Here is a 16,492-nt window from a genome sequence, read left to right on the forward strand (position 1 = left end):
TTCATTGCCCTTGGGATAAAGTTCCCACTTGGTAAAAATCAACCTTGACCTGGCCCTCGCCCACATCCCAAGTCTACATCAAGCCCCTTCCCTACTTCCAACCTTCACCAGCATCTATGCTGCAGAAATGACCAGCTGGGGACTTCCCTGGTGGCTCAATGGTTGAGAATCCACCTCCAGTGCAGGGAACATTGGTTTGATCCCTGGTCTGGGAAGCGCCCACATGCTGCAACTGCTGAAGGCCCTGGACCTAAAGCCTGTGTTCCGCAACAAGAGAAGCCACTGCAATGAGAGGCCTGTGCACCACAACAAAGAGTAGCCCCAGCTCACCCCAACTAGAGAAAGCTGGCACACAGCAACAGAGACCCAGCGCATGCAAAAATAAAAACAAATAAATAAATTTAGAAACAAACGGCCAATTGGCCAGTTCACTGCTTTTCCCCAGCAAAGCCCATATATAGAGGCCTGTTTTGCTCCTTGTGGAGTAGGGATCAGGGAAAGTCAGTCAGCTGGAGAGGAAAGGAAACGTTATGGTAGCTTTTCGGTCCCTTAATTTCTTCTTGAAGCCCAGCTGCAGTCCTGCCATTTCACTTCTCCAGACACTCCAAGAGCTTTATAATTCAGTTCCTTTATTCACTTCTGGCTCAAGTTGTGTCTGCTATTTGAAACCAAAAGAGTTTCAACAAATGCACTGATGAACTGAAAGAAAAGGCATCTGTTTACATAAGATGATTTGCATGAAAGAGCCCCCTCACAGGAAGAGGGAGAGGACTGGGGAGGCTGGCCCAGCCAGCCAGGGGGATGCGAGTCTGAGCAGCGAGTGCAGCAGGAGAAGCTGCAAACAGATGATGGAGACTCTATTTCACCGAGCCTCCCTCCTGCAGAAGCAGAGCTTTTGGGACCAAGTGACCAAGCACCGTCAGGGCAGAGCCTTCTCCATCTTCTGTAAGGGAAGCAGCTGTGGCACATTTAGGGCTCCAGGGAACATGGAACTGCTCTGGCATCTCCAGGATGGCTGTCTGGGGATCACAGAAGAGACGGCACTCTTGGCTCAGTCCTCGGTGTTATCACCTTGGACATCAGCAGCACGGGTGTGGAAATGCACACTCCCCAAATGGCTCAGTGGGCAACAGATATCTTTGAGGGGAGGTGATCCCGGCACAGGAAGAAGACGTCATGAATGTCTCTTGGTAACGGTACTGGACAGACTGGTTTGCAATACAACCACTGGGGAATCACAAAAATAACCGAACGAGACTTGGATGGGAACACTCAAGGCTCTGAAACTTGAAGATGTGAGATGAATTCAGCAAAATGTGGGTTACCACCATTAGTGGGCCCCCACTGCAACCCAGAGGCCAGCAAAATCTGAGGAAATTGAAAGTCATGGTATTAGATCTACTTAAAAATTGTTTTAAGTGAAGGAATAAAATAACCTAGGAAAACTAAGTTGGAATTATATACAGGATTTTCCTTCAAAGCCTTGTCTAGGACTCATAAGATGTTTATGAAATATCATCCACTAAAAGAAATGGTTTATAATTTAGTATGCCGAGATTTTCCTACTAACTCAACAAAGTAGAAGAGGACAATAGAAAGCTTATATTCCAGGGTTACCAGTCTGAATGTCCCCTTTATCAAATTAGGATCTCTGGGTAGTTAGCCACAGAGATCTTGTCAGTTATTCTCAATCTCACTTGGGAAAGAAGTACACAGACATTTTCATAACCTTACTTTTAGTTCTGCATTTCACATGGAGTGCTTGACCCAATTGTGAAATGACACATTTTCCACAGCCTGATTGGGATAAACCTGACTGAACATATAGCAAATCAATTCACCCATGGAATGGATGTCAACCTAGCCTTAAAGAGAAACTTTCTCTCTAAAGAAACTTTGAACTCAATTGATACTTAATACACCTTTTAGATCTTCAGTTCTCTTCCATTCTTATAAGTGATACTACTGAGTTTCAAATTGAAGTTGATGAGTTATAAAAATCTTCATTTATAACATTCTAACTATGTTTACAGACATTTTTATAACACTCAGGAGACATAAAATGCAGGATCATTTGTTCATTGGAAGATGAAGTCTTGGGGAATTAAAATGTTTCTCAAACATAAATTTTCTAGTAAATGAAATCCAGAAATCAAACTTCCTATGTGAAAGGAGTTGCTCAAAGCAATTAACAAAACCTTCTGAGACAGATGTCATGTTTTCCCTATTTCACAGATGAAGAAATCGAAGCTTGGGAGGTCTCTGGTGGTCCAGTGGCTAACACTCCACGTTCCCAATGCAAGCAGGCTACATTTGATCCCTGGTCAGGCAACTAGAACCCAGATGCCACAACTGAAAGCTCACGTGCCGCAACAGAAGATTCCATGTGCTGAACTAAAAGATCCTGCGTGCCTCAACTTGGTGCAACCAAATAAATAAATAGAAATAATTTTTAAAATGAGAAGGAAAGAAACAGAAGTGTGGCGAACCTAAGTAATTTGCCTAAGAACCCATAGCTAGTAAGAGCCGGGCAGGGATTTAAGACAAACTGACTAGAGAGACCAGATGTGATATCAGAATAAGTAAACAGTGTTCCAACTTCTGCTAGCTTTTTCTTTAGCCAGTATGTGTACCTTTGGGCTGTTTTGGTGCCAATTCTGATCCCATCTGTATGTGATCTTGTCTTTTAAGCATGTAACCGCTTCTCTAGGAAGTCTAACTGACCTAGGATGAATTAGTGTCTTCACTGTGGGTTTTTTATTTTAACATGACCAAGTAATTCCTTAATTCTCAGCAGACACTGGCTGGGTCCTGAGTGTCCTAAATTAACTCATTTCTGGCACTATCTACCTGGAGATAGTGTGAGATTCCACAGGTTAAGGGCTCAGTCCAAAACACTCCCTCTTCCCTACCCCCCCCAACTTCAGATGCCAATCACAAATTCAGGTTGTGCCCTGAGCTTCTGATTTACTAGCTAGAGATCACAGGTTCCTGAGACTGAATGCTTGGGTTTGATTAACTTACTAGAGCAACTCACATAAGCATTTTACCTGCTAGATTACTGGTTTATTAGGAAAGGATATAACCCAGGAAGAGCCAGATGGAAAAGATTCATAGAGCAAGAGATGTGGGAAGGGGCTCGGTCTCCTAGCACCAGTCTCCTAGCACCTCCTTGTGATCACCAATCTGGAAACTCCAAATCCCGTCCTTCTGGTTTTTCTATTTGTTTGTTTGCCACACTGCATGGCCTGTGGGATCTCGGTTCTTCAACCAGAGATTAAACCCAGGCTGCAGCAGTGAAAGTACCCAGTCCCTTTGATTCCTATGGAGGCTTCACTACATAGGCATGCTTGATGAAATCTTTGACCATTGGCGAATAATTCAACCTCCAGTTCCTCTCTCCTCCCCAGAGGCAGCGGAAGGGAGTGGGACTGAAAGTCCCTTTCTTCAGAGCAGGGGTTAGATGCTTGAAAGATATGACCACATATAGATAGGTTCAGAGTTGATACCAAAATAGTCCAAACAGCTGTGGTCCATTCCCCTGGCAACCACCCTCCATCCTTTTCCAAAAGTCAGTTCATTAATATAAACTCATGTGTGGCTCAAAAGAGTTTGTTGTGAATATGGAGACACCTTTATCACTTAGAGAAGTCCAAGGGTTTTAGGAGCTCAGTGCCAGAAAGGAGGACAAAGACCAAATATATATTTCTTATAAATCACAGCTTTCATGTTTAAGTTGTGGGGACATTAACTGGAAAAACCCCTCAAATGCACCTACTCTCAGTGAGTTCTTTATAATCAAGACTTGAAAAACAACCACGGCAAAAATATTAGGGAAGCACAAGGCGGAGGATTACCAATATCAATGACCTACAGTGTACCAAGAAGTGAAAGTGAAAGTCACTCAGTCATGTACGACTCTTTGCAACCCCATGGACTATACAGTTCTCAGAATTCTCCAGGCCAGAATATTGGAGTGGGTAGCCTTTCCTGTCTCCAGGGGATCTTCCCAACTGAGGGATCAAACCCAGGTCTCCCATATTGCGGGCGGATTCTTTACCAGCTGAGCCACAGGGAGGCCCATTATGTGTCAAGCCCTGTGCTAAGAGCTTTAAATACATTACCTCATTCATGTTTGTAACAACACAAGAACCAACTGTAACAACACAAGAACAAAGACTATCAAAGGGTCAGTTAGAACAATCAACAGTGTTAAAGAGCAATGACAATGCAAGATATTAGAAGACTTCAACAGCCTAAGAGGAGACAGAATAGGAAGATGGTCCTTGGGAAGAAACTCAAACAAATGGATTTAAATTCTTCTTAATTTATATTTTGAATGGGTATTATATGCAAAATTCAAAAGGTACAAAGAAAGTCTTCTGACTATTTTATCTAATCAAAATAGTTTATTGATTGGGACCATAAACTTTTTTGTCCGAAGAGTTTTATAATGGACATTTGATATTTGCGTCTGCTCCACATCTTTTCTTTGTAGTTCTTTTATATTGTGAATTCTCCTTTCCATAGATAGAAACAAAGATAACACATATCCTGAAACCCTTTGCTGCTAGGATATAGACATGTGACTATATTCCAATAAACCCCAAACCTAATCAAGACTGGGAATACAAGCAAAAAAACTACACCTTATTCTCTTGGTAAGTATGGCCCTGGGGGATTTGCCTTTCTGCAGGAACTGCAGTGGGGGCATTGGCTGTTAGTCCAGGCTTTATAGATGTTGAGCATCCCCTGCCTGGCAGCCACAGCAGGACTTCTGCTAGAACACTCCGATGGTGTGTTCAGACATTTGGGATATCGTTGGACATTTCTCCTGGATGCTTTGCTTCTGACTGTTTGACATGCAGGCTTTGTTGTTGGCCTTCCCAGAAATTCTAGTTAATACCATGTCATGAAATTCTACTGAAACTAGATAGAATGGATTCTTTCTTTGAAAGAGATCACAAGGTACTGGGAATCTGGTTTAGATTAGATGACTGGTTGGCTCAGAAAGCAGTGAGGGGACTTCCCTGGTGGCTCAGTGGTAAAGAATCTGCTTGCCAATGCAGGAGACACAGGTTCAACCCCCTGATCCAGGAAGATCCCACATGCTGCAGAGCAACTAAGCTCGTGCACCACAACTATTGAGCCTGTGCTCCAGAGCAAAGCCACAATGACTGAGCCCACACACTGCAACTCCTGAAGCCGACACACCCTAGAGCCAGTGCTCCATGATAGGAGAAGCCACTGCAATGAGAAGCCTGCACGCCACTAGAGAGCAGCCCCTGCTTGCCACAGTTAGACAAAAGCCTGCACAGTAACAAAGACCCAGCACAGTCAAAAGTAAATAAATAAAATAATTTTTAAAAAAAGAAAGCTGTAAGGATGGGATGCAGGTAAAACAGTGGCACCCAGTGGTAAAAGAGTCATGAAAACTATTGCACTACAAATTAGGATGATGCTGTTTCTTCCTCAGTTTAGACAGACACATCACTAGATTATATCTCAGGATGCCACAGTTAGAGTGAGGCCGGCCCCTATTCCCCAATCTCCCCACTATTAGGCAGGATTTGTAGGGTTGAAGAACCTGTCCCACATCTCCTGAGCTTCTCAGAGAAATCAAGACTGTAAACAGGGCTCAGATTATTTGGAGAAAATGGCTGAGAAGATCTTTTTTGAAGAGGTTTCTGCTCTACGTCTTTTCTCCTTTGGACAAGGGTGGAGGGTCCTTGGTGCTATCAAGCCCGGTGAAAGAAATTTCCAGTAGATCACTGAGTAAGTTGCAGCAGCCCCCTGCAGCTGGAAGACACGGAAGACCAGGGTCTGACTAATGACCAAGAAAGTGCGATCCAGTCGTGGAATGAAGTCCAGTCTCTCCAGCAAAATGTCAAATGTTAAGAAGGGCTGGTTAAGTACTCTGGAGAGAGCAGAACCAGGAAGGCTGCTCCACTGGAATCATCGGGCACTCTCGGAGCTTGCTGGGGCCAAGGGAGGGGATTTCCCATGACTACTTGCGGGTTGCACCGGAGAAAGCCTTGGATCCTAACAATAGGTCTTTTTAGACAGACCTTGACAATCAAAGCTGAGCATGTACTGCTGGATATCCAGGGGCTAAGGAAAGAGTTGAAAGGAACCAGCCAGAATAGAGATTTGTCCTACTGAGGGAATTGCAGGAGAGGAGGACGGCAGGGAGCATCCAAAATCCCTAGGCCAGTACGCGGAGGGAAGGATCCTCCTGAGTCAAACTATGACCCCCTAGGGGTCACCAGCTTTAATCATCTCCAAGGCCCAGAGAATATGAAGCCATAGATCAAGCCATATCTCACTGGCCTCTTTCCCTCTCATCTCACCCTATCTTCAATCTGAGAGAAAAAAAAAATGATAGCTAGCAGGTAGAGGTGAAGGTCGTCGAGGAGAGCAAGAGAAGCTGACAGAAGTTCCATCTCGAGGGAGGGGAAGATCACCTCTCCTCCTCCATCCCTGAGAGAAATTGAAAGAGTTGGTGGTAAACATAAAAGTGCATTTTGTGTTCACACTGGGGCTTCACAGGTGGCTCAGTGGTGAAGAACCAGCATGTCAATGCAGGAGACACAGGTTTGATCCCTGGGTTGGGAAGATCCCCTGGAGTAGGCAATGGCACCCCACTCCAGTACTCTTGCCTGAGAAATCCCATGGGAGAGGAGCCTGGTGGGCTACAGTCCATGGGGTCACAGAGTCGGACACGCCTGAGCGACTAAGCGCAAGCACACACACATATCTGGTGGCAAAACTGATCACCTACTGTAGCACAGAATGAAATGTCAGGGAAAGCAAGGCTCTGGTGGGTGGAGAAGGAAGGAATACAAAGGCTCTCAGGTGAGAAGTTCCATCTAATTGCAGAAAATAATTTAAAGAAAAAAAATCACGGGCTTAGGAGTTTAATTCTCACTTCAGAGCATGGTCAGTGAATGAAAAAGGTTCTATGACCTCCCTAAAATACTCTTTTATCTCATGAAGGCACAGAGCTAATGAAGCTGAAAAGTCAGAGGAGCCTGAAGATCGATGGAATATAAAACAGATTGAATTCACAGCCTCACCAGGTCTTTCAGGGCATTTATTGGGAAAAAGTGACTCTTGCCCTGAGTATTGGAATGGACATATTTTGGAGGTGTCAGCCCCAAAAATCTAAAGTCCCAGAACAGAACTCCCTGGATCAACAAAAACAGCCCCATTCTGATGAGGCTGGTCTTGTCCTGTTCAAAGACACCAACTTCACTTGGTGGTGACCTTGCAAAGGGATGTCCTCATGGTCCACCCCTACCTCTGCTCACTGACTCCTGACCTACAGTTAAAGTCCGATTCTAGCATGCCCTGAAATCAAAATCAGACCTGGGAAGAGCAGGCTGGCATACCGAAAGCATCGCAAGACTATGGAAAAGTATTCTGACATTGTTAGGAAGAGAAGGCCATCATTTTAGATTGGATCAATTTCATCTTATAGGTGCACTCACCAAAAAGTCCTGGATTCAATGTGCTAGATTAAACAATCAGAAGAGGTGTCAATTTCTTGCCTGGTTGTCTGAGACTGAGTCTCAGTGGCAGCCTGTGCATGTGAAGTTCAGAGGCCACATATTCCTTGATGGAATGTACACCCTAAGTTACCTCATCAGTAAAGATACAGGTGTGCTCAGAAGGATTTCCTTATGAATAATAAAACACTATCATATCGCTCAGGAAATTCCAAGGGTTTTAGGAGCTCTGTGCCAGGAGCCAGGAATGAAAACCAAATATATATTTCTTAACGTAAGTCATAATATCACATATATGTACCCCAATATTTACAGCAGCAGTATTTACAATTGCCAAGATATGGAAGCAACCTAAGTGTTCATCAACAGATGAATGGATAAAGAAGATGTGGTATACATACAACAGAAAAATACTTAGCCATAAAAAAAAAGAATGAAATGTTGTATCTGTAGCAACATGGATGGACATGGAGGGTATTATGCTAAGTGAACTAAGTCTGACAAAGAAAGACAAATACTGTGTTGTATCACTTATACATGGAATCTAAAAATTAGAGTAGTATCAAAAAGGAAACAGACTCATAGATATAGAGACCAAACTAGTGGTTACCAGTGGGGAGTGGTGGGGGTGGGCAAGATAAGAATAGGAGATCAAGAGGTACAAACTATTATGTATTAAAAAATAAGCTACTAGTATATATTGTACAATACAGGCTAGGTAACCAAAATTTTATAATAAAAATAAATGGTATAATCTTTAAAATTGTAAATCACTATGCTACATATCGGAGAGGGCAATGGCAACCCACTCCAGTACTCTTGCCTGGAAAGTCCCATGGACGGAGGAGCCTGGTAGGCTGCAGTCCATGGGGTCGTGAAGAGTCGGACACGACTGAAACAACTTAGCAGCAGCAGCAGCATGCTACATACCTGTAACTTATATAATATTGTACATCAAGTGTGCTGTTGTTCAGTCACCCAGTCGTGTCCGACCCTTTGACACCATGGATTACAGCATGCCAGGCCTCCCTCTCCCTCACCATCTCCCAAAGTTTGCCCAAGTTCCTGTCCGTTGCAAAGCGATGCCATCCAGCCATCTCATCCTCTGACACCCTCTTCTCCTTCTGCCCTCAGTCTTTCCCAGCATCAGGGACTTTTCCAATGAGTTGGCTGTTCACATCAGATAACCAAAAATATATCAACTATACCTCAATCAAAAAAACCCCACAATATCAGAGACATCCATTTCATTAGACTGTAAGGTCCATGAACATCCATTGTTTTCTTCTTCACCACAGTATCCCCAGAACTGGTGCAGGGTTCTCTGTACATGGGGTTTTCTCAATAAATGTTGGAATAAATGACTCACTGATTTTTATTATGATAACTGTATTGTCAATTATCTATTGCTAGATAACAAATTGCTTCAAATTTAGAAACTTATAACAGCACACAGTTATCATCTCATGGTTTTTGTGAGTCTAGAGTCCAGGCAAGACTGTTGGTTCTCTACTCCAGGGTCTCATTTGAAAGCTGCAATCACTGTCTTGGCCAGGGCTGCAATATTAGCTCAAGATTTGACTGGCGAATGATCCACTTATAAACTCACATGATTGTTGGAAGAATTCAGCTCCTTGAGGGTTGTTAGACTGAGGGCTGCAGTTCCTTCCCGACTGTCAGTGGGAAGTTACCCTCAGTGTCTGCCATGTGGGCCTCTCCACGGGGAGGCTCGTAACATGGTCACTGGCTTCCTCAGAGCCAGCAAGAAAGAGGGTCTATTAGTATGATGGACATTAAAATCTTATGTAATAAACTGATACACATGTAACCACACACATTCCATTATCTGTTGATCAGAAACAAATCTCGGGGCCTACCCACACTCAAAGGGAGAGAATTATACAATATCATGGATACAAGGAGGCAGAAATCTTTGGGACCTCCTTATAGTCTGTCTGCCTCAGTGATGCACCAAATACCCTTATTGAATCAGCTAAGCTGTAGCCATTCTCTAAAGAAGGTTGGACAGTTAATGTCTGTGAAATGCCAGAGGGTCCTCATTACCTCAGCCCTCATTACTCAAGTCCCAGCTATTGTCAGGTTACATAGGAAAGCAAAGGTCATCTTAAGATAAAAATATTCACTAATATCAAATTAGTTCCCATTTGAAAAACATTTCTTCTCTTAATGCTAGTATATGTCCTCTTAGATCACATTTTGCCAGAGTACCTCCTGCTAATTACGCGAGTCTGCAATGCAAATACAATCAAAACCAATTGCATGGGCACTTCAAAAAAAAATTATTTGAATATCAGAGGCTTAGGAGAGGCCCTTGGGAAAACCAATGAATCTCTAAAATAACTTTGTAAGAATATTCTTATTTGGATCATGTTGGGAAATTTGATCATGAAATATTATGTGTCCTGCTGTCATACCAGTTTTGGAGAAATATTATGAAAAACTGTCACCAAAATATTCCTTTTTCTTATGCTAAGAAAACTGCCTAGATGCAAAATAATTAAGTAAACTAAGCTTAAATATAAGAGAAAATAACATAGTCCCATAATTTTATGTTTTTACTTACTATAACTTTGAGTCTTTTGTGGCCTGGATTCAAATCCTAGTTATATTAATTACTAGCTGTGAGATAGGCAAGTTAATATTTCTGTGCCTCAGACCACATGTCTATAACATGGAGATACTAGTAATAATACCTAAATCACCTTGTTCTTCATTTGACCCTGATGACAACACAGGGAGGCCAATGTTAGGGCAGGTGCTCTTGACGGGATTAATGACTGTGATTGGGGTAAGATGAACAGATGTCCCATTTTTTTGCCTTCAAAATGCTGGGCCTCCACAGCATAAATCATAGAAGGCCAACTAATTAAGATCAGGGGAATCTGTAAGTTCCTCATCGAACAGGTTTTTTAAAAAGTCCATACAACATGAATCCACCAAAAACAAAGACCAGATGATATACTGTACTTCATAAGATATAAGAGCATTTAAGTAAATTTCCAAAGGTCAGTAGATTAAAAGTGATGGATTCAAAGCCCTGTGTAACTAACTGCAAAGCCCACTTTGATGTTTTTTTCCCATAACTTCCTCTGTGCACAGCCCTGTGGATAGGAGGATGAGTAGCAGGGAGGGGTGGGCCAGACTGGGAGAAACACCCAGTGCTCAGATCCATAGCCAGCCCCAGAAAATCACCAGCCTTGCTTCCCCACTCCCTCTTCTTCCTCAATGAACCCTTCATTCCTTAGCTCTCCCCTCCCTCCCTGACAGCTCTTATGTTCCTCCAGGCTGCTGCTTAAGAAGGTTTTTGAACAGTGCTCCTGAGATCTCAGGAAAAGAGAAACAATCTAAATCGAAAAAGCAAATAAACATTGAACCATCTTCCAGCTGTTCCGTTTGAACAGAGAGAGGAACCCGAAGCGAGGCCCAGGAGTGTTAAGAGTTCATTTTCCAAGCACAGCTCAGAGAGTGCTCATGCTTAATAAACCAACAGAGTGAGACAGAATGTAGAGACTGGGGAAAGGGTCATTGCTTGACAGAACAATGCCACAAACATAAACAGCAGAGTCCACACATGCAAATACAGATTGAGGTGCTGCTTGGAGCTAGGAAGCATCAACTGTATCTTTGGAACTTGTGGTTCCAAGCACGAAGCCTGGCCTTCCCGCTTGCTAGTCACAGCATCTCTGCTTCTTTATATGTGAGGAAGAGAATAATCAAAATCTTTATAGATCAAGTTGGGAATGGCAAAGAAAATGAAATGCTGGGAACCAAGTGGTATTGCCTTGGAAAATAATCATTATGAGGGAAGAAAAGTAATAGTCCATAGCTGGTGCTGGGTACAGTCTGAAAAGTGAAATGAATTCATTCCACTGTGGAAATATTTTTATTCCCCCTTGACTGAAACAAAAAGGGCTGTAGGTAACATGCTACATGGTATTTAATGATAAGGTCTGAGAGGCAAATCTCATGAACAAAAGTACACAGAGAATTCCAAACCCTGAGGTTATATTATCGTCTCAATAAATGATGAAAGAGGATTAGCGAATATTCACATTCCAGAAACCTCAAAAACAAGGAACAATTAATATCATCCAGGTGGGTCAAATATCTTAAGTTTAAAATTTCTTATCTCCAATAATCCTGCTTAATACAGTTTATATATATATATATATGTATATATATACACACATATAGTGTGGTTTTTCCAGATGTTAATCGAAATCTCAAAAACTTATATTTAACCAATCAAGAAAAACAAATCTTGTCTTGTTGTTTTAGTCACTCAGTTGTGTCTGACTCTTTTGTGACCCAGTGGACTGTAGCCTGCCAGGCTCCTCTGTCCATGGGGTTTCCCAGACAAGTATACTGCAGTGGATGGCCCTTTCCTTCTCCGGAGGATCTTTCTAACCCAGGGATTGAACCTGTGTCTCCTGTATTGCAGGTGGATTCTTTACCACTGAGCATATATACCATAAAAAGATATCTTAAAGAAGGTTATGATTGATTCATTGATTGGCTGATGGGGTAGTTTAGGTACATTATCTCCAATCATCATAAAAGCTCCCAATGCACTTTATAGAAGGGAAAACTGAGGCTCAAAGTATCTAAAATCATCCAACGTGCTTAGTTTCAAAGCTTCTATTCTCAGACCACAGCCTCCTGGCAGGAAGAAGGAAGGGAATGAGCAGAGATTCTGATGGAAAACTAGAGGCTGGCCAGGGAGGAGGCCACGGGGCTCTGGATCTGGTGGGATAGGTTTATGTGGTCAAGTGCATCAGGAAGAAAAAGCTTGGCCACTCTGTGTTGTTACCAGGTCATAATATGAATAACTGGCTGAATATTCCAAGTGTGGACTGTTATCAGTACAATGGCTAGCCTACAAGAAGGTGTTTCTTTTAACCATCCCGGTTTACCCCAGTGAGAACAGATTGAAGGCTCATATCAGGACCTATTGAATGAGACAGAACATTGTCTGAGTGAGTCTTACTGACATCAGGAACTACTAAACACTGCCCATAGTTCCAAGCGTTACACTTCTTTGCCACTAATACTTGTGCATGAATTAGTTTGTTAAGGAAATAAGCAAACTAATGACTTTCCAAGACCAGAAGAAAGGAGGTTCAGATGAATAAGTTTTGTAAGGGAAAGGGACTGTGGCTGGGAAGAAGCAGAGGGTAGAACCAAAGTGGGTAGAGCCAGAGCGAGAGCTGGAGGTCAGAGGGACGGAAGGCCCTGAAATAACAAAAGGGACCCATGGAAGAAAGCTCAGAGGACGCAGAAGATGAGATCTCAATTCTTCCCAAACCTTATTGTTACCCATGAAATTGAGCCATCCATGGGCAGTTGTCCCGTCCTACCTAAACCAGGGGCCCCCGGGATGGGTCTGAAGTCACAGGCAAATATCTTTTTTGTTTTTATGTCTCAGATGAATATTGATAACACAGTACAATGGAGAGAGGAAAGGCTTAGCGCTTTGGAGCTAGTGCTGGACATGAATGCTGCCTCTTTCACCTGCTGGCTTAGAAATTACTTACCTTCCATGAGAGTCAAGTTCCTCATCCATACAAAAGTTCATAGCGACTTATTAAGGTAACACCATATGCCGCGCAATACTTGTTAGGTAAGGCGGTAATACCTACTAAGGTAACACCTCAGCACACAGTCTCATGTTCCACAGATGAGTGCTTTCTTCCCTCATCTATAACTCTAATCCTGCACTCTGCCCACCCCAAGCAAGCAGAAGTCACCGAGTTCATTCATTCCGCTGCCTGGGTCTGAGTCATTAGAGGTCAGCACCTCTCCTTCCCCTTGCTAGCACCCTAACAGTTTGCTCTTTATTTTCCTACTGCCCCTGCTCTGAGGACCTCTAAGGACTTGGCAGACTCCAGAGGGGAAACATAAACCATTTTTATGTTATCAAGAGGGAAGTTAGGACACAATGAAAAATAAATGGTTTTTCCAGAAAACATTTGAGAGAAATCTCAAATTGTCATCCTTTCCCACCACCCACCCCACTGTTTGAACTGCTGCCCTGGACACCAAAAGAAAGCAGCTGGCTATCAGGGACTGTGGTCCACAGGGAATGCTTATCAAGGGCTGGTTGGGGTCAAATTTTCAGGCATCTCATCTTCTGAAGCCCTCTGAAACTGCCTCTCCTGAATGACGGCAGCTTCAGCACCAGAGTCATTTTGTTCTGAAACAATTGCCAAGTGCCAGGCATACCCAGCCTGTGGCACTGGAGAGGCATGAGTGACGTGCTTCCTCGGATTATGTCTGTCCCTTTGAGGAAAAGCACATCGCTAGGTGATAGTAACCTCTGGTATCAGCCTCTATTTTTAGTCTCCAAGTGAGTGATGAATCAGGTTCTAATCTGACAGTGTGCTTAAAGACATATTAAAGTCAAATTAAATTACAGTGCCTCAGACATCACACACATTTCTAAAGAACAGAGCCAGAAGGCATTAAACCTGCCCAGTTTCAACACACACCCATTATAACCTAAATTATTCTTATGACATATCCCATTATATATCAGAAGGTTAAATGTGACTCTAAGATGAAGTAAGTTTCCTCCAATTTTAATCAAGCCTCCTATATCCCGGGAGCTCATTCCAAAAGCTAGAGATAGAAATGATTTCTCTTGAATATTATCATTGTGCTGTGAGCTCAGACACTGCTGGTAGAATCAATACTCTCAATCACTGAGATCTATCTGCAACACCTGTGACGTGGCAGACACTGCCTTGGGCACTGGGGAGACAAGGGTGAACAAGAGCAAGAATTATTCTTGCCTTTGTGGAGCTAGTTTAGGGAGAAGCGAGATAATAACCAAATAATCAAATAAGTAAATGGTTAGAATTGAGTGTTATTATATTACCAAGTCTCTGATTTTATCTCCTCCATCCATCTTAGCTCTGCTGTCTTCTATTCCAGCACCTCTCTTTATGTGACTAAGATGGCCACTTGCAGCTCCTGACTACTTATGGTGCTAATGAATGATGATCCTAAAGGAACAATTGTCCCTAGAGCTCCAGCATGTCCTGGAGAGGATGTTGATAGACCTGGATCACATCACATGCTCCTTCTTACAATGCTATGGAGACCTGGGAAAGGAATATTCTGATTGGCCAGTGTAGGTCACATGTGCACTCAATGGAGAAGGGAGGGGTGGGGTTAGTTCCCTTGTACCACATGCCTAAGCAGGATTCCTATGGCATGGGAGACAGTAGCTTCCCAAGTGAAAGGATGATGGGCCAATGAACATTTGTCCATGAAAGTGTCACAAGGCTGACGTTTAAAGTTAGACAAGTGAAAGAAGAAAAGAAGTAGCAACATAAGTTATGCTTTCTCCACATTCCTTCCTGCTCCTCTAAGGGCCAGGGACTGAGGCATGCAACAGGGTAGAAAGAGAGAGGGCTTCAGGACCAGACAGACATGGGCCCAGATCCTGCCACCATCACTTCTTAGAGGCTGTGTGGCCTTCAGCAAATCATCTAACCCTCTAAAAGAGTTTCTTCACTGGTAGCAAGGGGATAATAGTTCCACCCCGTAGGATCGATGGGGAAATGAAATTGTACAATGCAAACAAAGAGGTATAGCAATGGGACCATTGGAGCTACTTGATGGATGGTGGGTACTTAGAAATCTCCCTGAGGTACCATACTGTGTAACAAATGTTATAGACAGACAGGTTCCTAGTATGGAATGGAGGGAGGGAATGTTGTTTAGAGACAAGAGGAAGAAACAAAATATAAACAAATAAATAAATAAGCATACATTCATATTTTGAAAGTGCTCTGATGGAAATAAACAAGGTAGAAAAAACAAGAAAAAAACAAATACAATAGCGTAATAAGAGTGGAGGCCTGCTTTAGATGGAATCGGCCAGGAGGGCTTCCTTGAGAAGGTGATATGTGAACTAAGTCCTGAAGACTGAGAAAGAGACCACACAAGGAGTCCAGGGAGTGGGTTCTGGACAGAGGGAACAGCCAGTGCAGAGGCTCAGAAGCAGGAAAGGGGTGGGCATATTCAAGGAACAGAAGGAAGGACAGAGGTAGGAATGGTGAGATTAAAGAAAACCAGGAAAGAGATCCTAGTAGGCCTTTCAGTCCATAGTAAGGTAGTTCAAGTTCCACATTGAATGATATATCTGGCTAAAAATTCTAATAAGATAATTAGGGTTGTTGGGTGGAGAACAGAATGGATAAGGGCATGTGAGGGGCAACCAGTTGGGAGACGATTGGAGTCATCTAGCTAATAAGACAGTGGGACCTAGCCTACTCTGATGATAGTGGAGATGGGGATAAATGGCTGGATTAAAGATATATTTTGGTTGTAGAACCAGGGAGACGCAGAGACGGATTTGTACGTGGGAGGTGAAGGAAATGAAAGAATTTAAGATAAATCTTGCCTCTGGGGATTGAGCAACTACTTGGGCAAACGTGGGCCATTTAGTGAGCTGGGGATGCCTTGCAAGAGACAGATTTAGGATACTGAGATTGAAGTCCCTATAGAGACTCAGGGGGTGGCAAAATGGATTAGGCAGTTTGATGACAAATCTGGGTCTTAAGGGAGAGGCCAGGGCTAGGGTACAAATCTGAAACCATAGAACTGGATGAGATCACCCAGGAAAAAGGGGAGATAAGAAAAGAGAAGAGAAGGGAGAAGGTCCTTGCATGAGCCTTGAGACTCACAGAGGAAGAGCCAGTGAGAAAGAGACGCCATGATCCAGGAGGGAAACCAGAGAGTCAGAGCAACAGAGGTCAGGAGAGAAAACTATTTCATAAAGAAGGAAGCAGTCAACTCTGGTGAAAACTGTTGAGAGATTAGTAAAATGAGGACAAGGAAATGAACTTTAAATTTAGAAACAAGTAAAATGAAGCAGGAAAAAGGCTAACAGAGTTTTGCCAAGAGAACATGCTGGTCATAGCAAACACCCTCTTCCAACAACACAAGAGACGACT

The sequence above is a fragment of the Cervus elaphus genome, chromosome 3 (assembly GCF_910594005.1).
Source record: "Cervus elaphus chromosome 3, mCerEla1.1, whole genome shotgun sequence".
Lineage (NCBI taxonomy): Eukaryota > Metazoa > Chordata > Mammalia > Artiodactyla > Cervidae > Cervus > Cervus elaphus.